At 35.7% G+C, this 9035-nt stretch overlaps 1 long non-coding RNA gene across 3 annotated transcripts; it reads left to right on the top strand.

The window, feature by feature from the left end:
- The first annotated feature begins 1384 nt into the window (after positions 1–1384).
- Positions 1385–8855, top strand: LOC112165185. Of its 3 annotated transcripts, none has more exons than XR_005810949.1 (7): positions 1385–1505; positions 1882–2513; positions 5113–6313; positions 6505–6608; positions 6696–6948; positions 7114–7662; positions 8330–8855. It is a non-coding gene; the product is annotated as an uncharacterized LOC112165185 (long non-coding RNA). The 3 variants fall into 3 exon arrangements; XR_002922698.2 differs by having other exon boundaries at positions 5071–6313; XR_005810948.1 differs by lacking the exon at positions 8330–8855 and adding an exon at positions 7728–7788 and having other exon boundaries at positions 5071–6313; positions 7114–7320.
- The last annotated feature ends 180 nt before the right edge of the window (positions 8856–9035 follow it).

The raw sequence follows: 9035 nt of genomic DNA, 5'->3' as shown, positions 1-9035 counted from the left end.
TTTCCCTTATATTTAAACAGTAGATGATAATTAATGGCTGCTACTAATATGGAATTTTTTTCTTACCTCTTAATTTAGACATACGTATTTTTCAAATTCAATTTAATAATACTATTTTTTGGATGAAATTAATCAATATTTGGAAAGAAAAGTTAATGCCTATTACCTGATACCTAAGTCAATATATTAATGCTATTTGGAAAAAAACAAAATATAGGAAAGAATTTAATTAAATGAAGAAAATATTAGTCAAAGAATTTGTAGACATATATCTTAAATTAATATATAATTAATAGCTGATTTTTGTTTGTCACCTAATTAAATTCATTAATGTAACTGATTCACCCTCTAACATCTAAAAGAAAATATAAAAAGGTAAAATTGGTGTTGCAATAGTATGATGTGGCAAGGTATATTATATGAAATTGAAAATAAAATTTGTATTTGCTTACATGACATGACACATAGGATTTGAGGCCACAAATCTTAGGCCTAGGAAAGAACCGCATGTATATCTCGAATTGCAAATGACATATTTTTCATCGAATTATTGCATTTGCATGATTGGGATTCCGACGACATTTTTTTCATGTCTCTCAATACTATGCCAAATGAAATTGTAACGTACCTATAGTGTGTTTGTGACTAGAAAACTCGCTTGTACAGATGAAAAACACGGTTTCACATTCATATGCAAAAAGATTTGCCAATGAGGAGAAGCTAATGGGCTCTTGACACTAAACTAAGCGATAATATTACGACTTTGAAAATGGACTTTTTTTTTTAATTTTTATAACCTATAAGAGGGTGTGCTTGGTCCAAAGGTAGATTAGTTCAACCGAAAAACTGAATTACACTTTTACAGTCTCGACACCAAGCATGTCTTTAGTCATTGCGCAAATCATTTGGATTGTCCAACAGGCCAATGAAGCAACATTATATATAATTTAAAGGTGGTGATAATATTATTGGATTTTTCAAATGAAAATTAGAAGGTATGTTGTTATTTCACGTGACATGTGCGTCTAAACTTAGAATTCTTCCATCAATGTTTAAATAAAGTAAAATGTCAAATTTTTTTGAATATTACTTTTTGCATGAATTGTGAAACTGTGATAATAGTAGTTTGTGACTTACTATTACACTGATATTATTCCAACTTAACCACCTATACCAATTAAGTGTTGGGTTTTATTTCAAAAGAATTCCGTACATACGTATGTAAGCCGGTCCTTGTAAGTCTTTTTCTTTTTTTTTGGTTACGTTTCTAATCTTGAATTTTGTTTTGGTCGATGTATATAATCTAGAATATTTCCTCTCTCCGGCACTTATTATTATTTTGGTCAAACAAGTTTGACTTTCAAGTAAAGTACCAACAGTCAGTGAAGTGTACAAGTGATCTGTTTCTGAACATTTGAAAGCTGCGAGTGGCCGGACAGTCTCACACTCTCACCGTCTATGCTTCCCTCACTGGAGTCGCCCCCATCCTATCCCAACCCGACAAGGTATCAGCTTTTGTTCTATTCTGCTCCAGAAATATCAAATGTAATACCCAAGGAGAAACTAAATTAACAAATAAAGTTCCAATCTTTGAACGATTTCAGCCTAAAGCTCTTAACTTTGATTCCCTCTTTGTTCACAACTGATAGTAAATGCTGTGCTACTGTTTGCAGTTTCCTCTATTCTATATTTAGTTAACTCTGTTTATTAGGTGTTGTTGATTTGAATATGAAAACGGGGTTGGTGGTTCGTGGGGTTGTTTGAAACTTTGAATCAATAGCATTTGTTTCAATTTACCATACTCTTAAAGATAAAAAGAAAACAGAAAAGAAAAAGGAAGTCATGGGTCTGAAATGTTTTAGCTGTTTGATGTTCTTGCAGAGTCTAATGGGGTCTAGATGGAAAGGGAAGGGCTCAAACAGTATTGCAGCTTCAGGCTCATATAAGGTGATCGGGTTCTTAAGGATTGCTATGTCTGTGCAGTGTACTTTTCACGGTGGAAGCAGAACAAACTAATGAGATTAATCGGGTGCTTTGACCGAGAGCCATTATTACAATGGAGAAAGATTAGCAGTGTTTTAGTTGAGAGTGGAGGAGGCCTTTTATCTATGCTATTCTGTAAAAGGCCTGAACAAAGTTGAAGATAAGTTCCCCAAGAATGATAACCATCTTGGCATTGCATGAAATTCTGAAGAGCAGTATTGTTATAAGACTTATTCTCATCTTAGAGTGAAAAGTTGGGTCTCCATGCCCAGAATTATACATTGCACTACTCAGCTCACTGGACGTGTTGTGAAGTCATTGCTAGTTCTTGATATCAGCAAGTTGGTCATATTGCAGACTCTCCATCATTTATGGAGAATTGGAGATATATAGTGTTGAAGAGTCATTGCTCACAAGGTGGAATCCGGAATAATCCTGTGAAGGTCACACCAATAATCAAAACTGAAAATGGAGCCAAGTCAGAGATGTTATATTTCCTCTCTTTAAACTTTGCTGCTGTCAAGTGAGAGGTAACTTCCTATCAAGCTAGAATGAATAACTATTGATGTGTTTCAAAAATTTGGCAAATGAACTTCTTTGTGTTTCTACTTTCTACTGTATATAAAAGACTGCTTTATAAATCATGAACTTCCTTGAAACTTCCTCTTTGGAACTGAAGAACTATATAATTTTCATTACATAGAGCCTACAGTAGTATCTATTACAAGAGTAAATAAACACTTGGTTACCCTTACACCATGTATATGGTTTCTGTATTGCTATGTGGCTGGGTAGATATCTTTTAATGATCTGTCTTATTGGGTGGATCCTCCATTGGCATCTCTTGTTGACACAAGAAAGGTTTGGAGGCATTTTCAGAACTTCAACTTCCTTTGAGTGTTTCTACAGAGAAAAAATCATCTTCTTGGATATTTTCTTACAATACTCACCACATCCTTAATTTACGCTCAATCGTAGTTTCACCGGATTCCACAGAGGGAAGTATGTATTGGTGAATTTTCTATATCTGCAACCAATTTCTTCCTCCATCCTGCCATTTCTAGAAATCGCATTCCAAAACTATAAACATGAGCTTTCTGCAAAATGCCTCCTATGGTTCTGATATAATAGTTTAGGAGCCACACACACACAGACACTATTTTGCCCCTTGCGGCTGTAAGGCAAGCATTATTATAATCACTATGGTAAAATTTTGCAAACCCAAAGTCTGAATTTTGAAGTAAAGATGGTTTCAGAAAAAGGTTCTGGGGTTGAATAAAAAGATGGAAAGATATAGAATCTGTATGTGATATTCATGCTTTCCCAACTGAGTATGATATATTTCTTTTTCTAAAAAGATATGTCTATGTAGTGATTCATTAGGTATGAATTCATAAACAAGTGATCTCTCTGTTGTTGAACCACATTGTCACGATCAAGTGTCATGTTCTTCATATCTGAATATGAGTGCCTTCTTGACATAAAATTTGTAATGATTGATGCGTAGAAAGACATCTATCTATATCCTTGAACTGAAAGTTTTTATAAACTAATGTGGTTTATGGATTTTTAATTGAATCTTTCTTCTTTCAAATATCTGCAAATGTTTTGTCTTTTGATTCCAATTTTTGTTATCATAACTTATTTTTTTAAAACTTACAACTATTATTTCAGTCTGGAATTAGGACGACTCTATTTAAACTTAGGAGACGTATATGTTGTAAGATGAAGAATCTTCATGTGTATCATATATAGTTGTAAGCTAATGTTTGACCCTGGTGAGATGCAAATACAGACCAGCCCCTATTACCCTAAACAGAAAACCAAGTCCCAGAGCCTTGAGAACTCAAGGATCCGGTAATTAAATTACCAGGAAAGAATATATATATATATATATATATATATATAGAGAGAGAGAGAGAGAGAGAGAGAGAGAGAGAGAGAGAGACACGCACACACTTTTTATTCAGAACACTTCTATCAAGTTTAAGGGATTGCAAATGCAAACCCAATTTACGATGTAGAAGTTGTATAGCGATACTTGTTGAACTAGGGGGTGAAGCACAAAGTCCACAGGCCTGATATATGTGCCCTGCCTGTACTAAATAATGCTGAACCTGCGTTTGGCAAACTTTGCCGGATTATTTAGCAAAAGCAGTCGATGAATCTCCCAGGTACCTAGAAAATTTAGCATATATTATTTGGAGTGTTATTAGGGTCTTTCATAGAGTTGAGTTGACCCTTGACCTTGAATTTTAAAAAGTATTCCAAGTTTCAATCATCTCCTTAACAAACTTTTTTATTAAAGAACATATCTGCTGTCCAATAGGAACCACCAAGGAAGTTCCATCTAGGCCAGTGCTGTACTGCTGTTTATGTGTTGACAGTTGAGCTTTGATCATTTGAGAGTATCAAAGGGTCCTTTCTTTTCTTTTTTACATGGAATCTAGTCTTCCATGCCCATGCAGGCAGCAATATCATAGCTTATTTAGCAATAGCAGTTGTTGAATGTTCCTGGTACCTAGAGAATGTAGCATATAGTTTTTGGACTGTTGTCTGGGTCTTTCTTAGAGTTGAGTTGTCCCTTGACCTTGAATTTTAAAAGTATTCCAAGATTCAGTCATCTCCTCAACAAACTGTTTTATTAAAGAACATACCATCCAATAGGAACCACCAAGGGAGTTCCATCTGGTCCAGTACTGTACTGCTGTTTTATGTGTTGACAGTTGAACCTTGATCATTTGAGAGTATCAAAGGGTTTACATGGCATCTACAGTCTTCCATGCGCATGCAGGCAGAAATATAATAGCCTACTCAGTGTGTCAAAATATTTAAGTGGCTTAAAAGTCTTCCAAGAATGCATTATTGTCCAGGAAACACTTGTCCCTATTCAATTGTCTGATAGAAAATATGTTATCTTTTCTTCATTAATAAAAACTACAGATGTTCTTTCCCAGAAGATACCTAGGATAGACTCTTGTGTTTCTACCAGTACAGCATTTGACCTTAGGAGTGATTAAATAGGCATCATGTTTATCAAATTTTCATGGTTGGTTTGTTCATCACAAGTATCATGTGTACGTGTAGGTTTGATCACCTTTTACTTTTGTTCCTCATCATCCTTTCGAGCTTGTGGACTTCCCATGTTGCTGCTGCACCAGACAATATTGGGAACACACTGAAAGTAGGCGACACTCTCAATTCCTCTAGTGCCTTAGTTTCTGCCTCTGCTAAGTTCACTTTGCTTTTCTGGGTGAACGCTTCCCACTCCAACTACAGATATCTAACTATCCTGTGCATCAAAAGTGATTCAAATCAACCATGGGGCCAACCGGGACAAACCTACTTTATACCCATTGGGAGTTCTTACCTTGGACACTAACAATACATTGAAAATTACAACCCATGGAGCTGGTGGCGGCAATGGTGATCCTCCTATAGTGATCTGTTCTGCTCCAAAAAGTACTACTGCTGTTGCTGCTCAACTATTGGATTCTGGAAATTTTATCCTACATGAGCTGAATTCTGACAGATCAGCAAAGCATGGTGGCAAAGTTTTGATTATCTGACAGATACCTTTTCGCCAGGCATGAAGTTAGGTGTCAACCATAGCAATGGCCTCATTTGGTCTCTGACGTCGTGGACAACTAATTACTACCCACCACTGGGAATATTTACCCTTGATTGGGACCCAAATGGCCGCCAATTGGAAATCCGGGGACGTTGGGTGGTTTATTGGAGAAGCGGAAACTTTACTGCTAGTGGTAACAAATTTGAATTCATTTTACCAGATGAAAGGCTTCTTTTCAATTTTAGCATTGTTTCAAATAAGAATGAAGACTGCCTGACGTACACTTCTGAAAAAGATGATCAAAATGGTGAATATTTACCAGAATGGGTGATGAGTTTCTATGGGAGACTTTATAACTATAATGGAGGTGTTGATATTGCACGAGCAGATAATTGTGGAGGCTATAACACTGATGGAGGGTGCCAGAGAAGTTCCTGGCCACCTGATTGTTTGGCAGATTTTGATGATCAATATGAGCTGAAAAAGGGTTACTTTAAACCAATCACCTCAATTTTTACTTCATGATGCCCGTACTCGCTCAACTTTGTTCCAAATGGAAGTTACAGCAGCACTAGTATTGATTGTAAAGATTCTTGTTGGCAAAACTGTGACTGACTTGGATTCAACTTTCTATTTGATAATCAGACTGGATGCCAGTTTTGGAGTGTAGACTGTGAATTCATTGAAAACCTCAGTCAACCGGGTGCTGCAAGTAGTTTTGTGTTGACGAAACTAACAAAATCATCAGCCATGAAAATGGTAAGTCTCCAGTAACTCAGCTTAATGTTTTTTTTTTTTCTTTTTGATTCAGCTTAATGTTTTGGGTAGTATGTACAGTGTTGTTGTATGGAGTGGAATGAATTATTTTTTGAATCTAAGCATATAACTAATTTTCACTCTCTTTACCAGAAAGAAACGATTAATTATGTAATTAATTATTACTTTTTTAGTGCAACTCATACATGGATTTGGATTGCCGCTGCTATTAGTGGTGCTGTTTTGGTAATCACATTTTGCATCTTTTGCTATCTACTAAGAAGAAGAAAACTTTCAGGTATGTTCTTTGATTAAGCCTGATGCAATCTTATTAGACATATCATATTCACATCTTGACAATTTTTTTTTTTTTTTTTTCAAACAGATGCTTTTACAATTAGAGATTGTAATCCTAGTCACTAGTTAATCTAAATAGGTGAGAAGAGGATAACGGTCGATCACAACAAACTGCTTAATTTCATGAATTCTAATAGACCTGCTGGTGTGAATGGACTTAAAATGATGGAAGGGTGGGTCATGATTTAAGCGTATTTAGTTATACATCTGTGCTGGAGGCCACATGCAACTTATCTGAAGAAAACAAGCTTGGAGAAGGGGGATTTGGACCTGTTTATAAGGTATTAATTAATATCAAGGGTTTAGTGTGCATTTTATTATTTTCTTTAAATTTATATAAGTAGCAGAGAAATGTCATAGTTTTCTCTTTAATCATTAGACAACTCATGAAAAATATAATTTTTGATGACTCCAGTGACCTTTGTGTATTATGATAAATTTTTCAGGGAAAACTAGTGATGGGACAAGAAATAGCAGTGAAGAGGCTCTCAAAATGTTCCGGGCAAGGAACTTTAGAGTTTAAGAATGAATTGATCATCGTATACTTCAACATACAAACCTTGTTCAGCTTTATGGATTTTGCATTCATGGTGAAGAGAGGATCTTGATATATGAGTACATGCCAAACAAGAGTTTAGACTACTTTTTATTTGGTAAACTAGTAGACAATTTGGTAATTGTTTATTTTGTTCTGCACGAAGAATCAAGGGTGGACCGCCATATAGCTACTAACTATGTAGTTCAATAATTAAAACCATCCATTCATTAGGTCACTCTTCAAGGATTTTACTTACAAGAATCAGCCATGTTATTGGTCATCCCATTTGTGCAGATAACCACAGTCAATTTCTTTGATGAAAGTGGAATGCAGATATGGCTGAATAACTCCTGACTTGGCTGATATTTGACCATGATTATCCTTGAATGAGGACCTAAAAAGTAGATGGTCCTTAGCATTGAACTGCAGTTGTGGGAGAAAGTGCGCAAACATGAAGGTCCATTCTGAATCTTCTTGTATATATCTGTATTACTTAATTTCCAAATTTCTTTACATGGCCAGATTCAACCAGAGGCGTTCTTCTAGATTGGAATAGGCGTTTCAGCATAATTGAAGGAATTGCTCAATGTTTGCTTTATTTGCACAAATACTCAAGAAAGAGAGTAGTTCACAGAGATCTAAAAACCAGTAACATTCTACTTGATCAAAATATAAATCCAAAAATTTCTGATTTTGGTATGGCAAGGATTTTTGCACATAACGAATTAGAAGCAAATAGTAGTAGGATTGTTGGGACTCCGTTAGTAAACAATACTTGTCTTTTGCTCTTGGTTGCTAAGCATGTACTTTTGCATATCATGGCTAAACGTTAACAGAATCCCTTCTTGCATATTTTCCATTTTTTGTAGTGGTTACGCCTTCTGAGTATGCCATGGAAGGAATTTTTTCCACAAAATCTGATGTCTATAGTTCTGGAGTATTAATGCTTGAAATCATAAGCGTAGGGAAAACAACAGTTTCTACAATGACAATCATGCGCTCAATTTAGTAGGACATGTATGTTAAACAAATCTCAGCAGTAATGATTGGATCAATGAGATTCAATCATTCAGATATCCTAATTGAACTGATATAAAGTTATAAACTAATGTTGTTAATTTCAGGCATGGAAGTTATGGAAAGAAGGTGCAGGGCTAAAGTTAATGGATACAACACTAGGCATATCATTCAATATGGATCAACTGTCAAGATGCGTCCGTGCTGGTCTGCTATGTGTTGAGGATAATGCAGCCAATCGACCTACCTGTCAGATGCAATATCTCTGTTGATATCTGAAAGCTTGCCATTACCTGCACCTACAAAGCCTGCATTTTCGGCGGAAAGGAATGCGCCTATTGCTGGTATAGTCAGGACGGAACCAGAAATTTTATCAGTAAATGGTTTGACCATTTCTAATTTAGTTGCACGTTAGAGGTACTTAAATATTGCATACGGGTTCTACCTCATCAACTAGTATTGAGATGGGTGAGAAAGTGGTAGTTTTCGGTTTGATTCTCGTCACTTGTGAGAAAGAAATAAAAACAATATGCCTGTTGTGCCTCAATGTTTTGTACTTCCAAGTGTTTTGGTACTTTGGTTAGAATGTTACTACCATAATAAAGTTTCCCCAATGGCCGTTGCTCAGTTGGTAATGAAATCTTGGCCTTGGACCCTGTCATTAGTTGTGGCACATTTTTCTCCAGAGGAAATTTGGTGATAAGAGTAATATGAGGCTGTTTAACTGTAACAACTTCACTGAACCTGATTCTAATGGGAATTACAAGCTTATAACTATCACAATCATATTCCCATATGTGTTTCCAGGTCCAC

The sequence above is a fragment of the Rosa chinensis genome, chromosome 5 (genome assembly GCF_002994745.2).
Source record: "Rosa chinensis cultivar Old Blush chromosome 5, RchiOBHm-V2, whole genome shotgun sequence".
Classification (NCBI taxonomy): domain Eukaryota; kingdom Viridiplantae; phylum Streptophyta; class Magnoliopsida; order Rosales; family Rosaceae; genus Rosa; species Rosa chinensis.
Note: the sequence above shows the minus strand (reverse complement) of the source record. Positions and strands in the feature narration are given on the sequence as shown.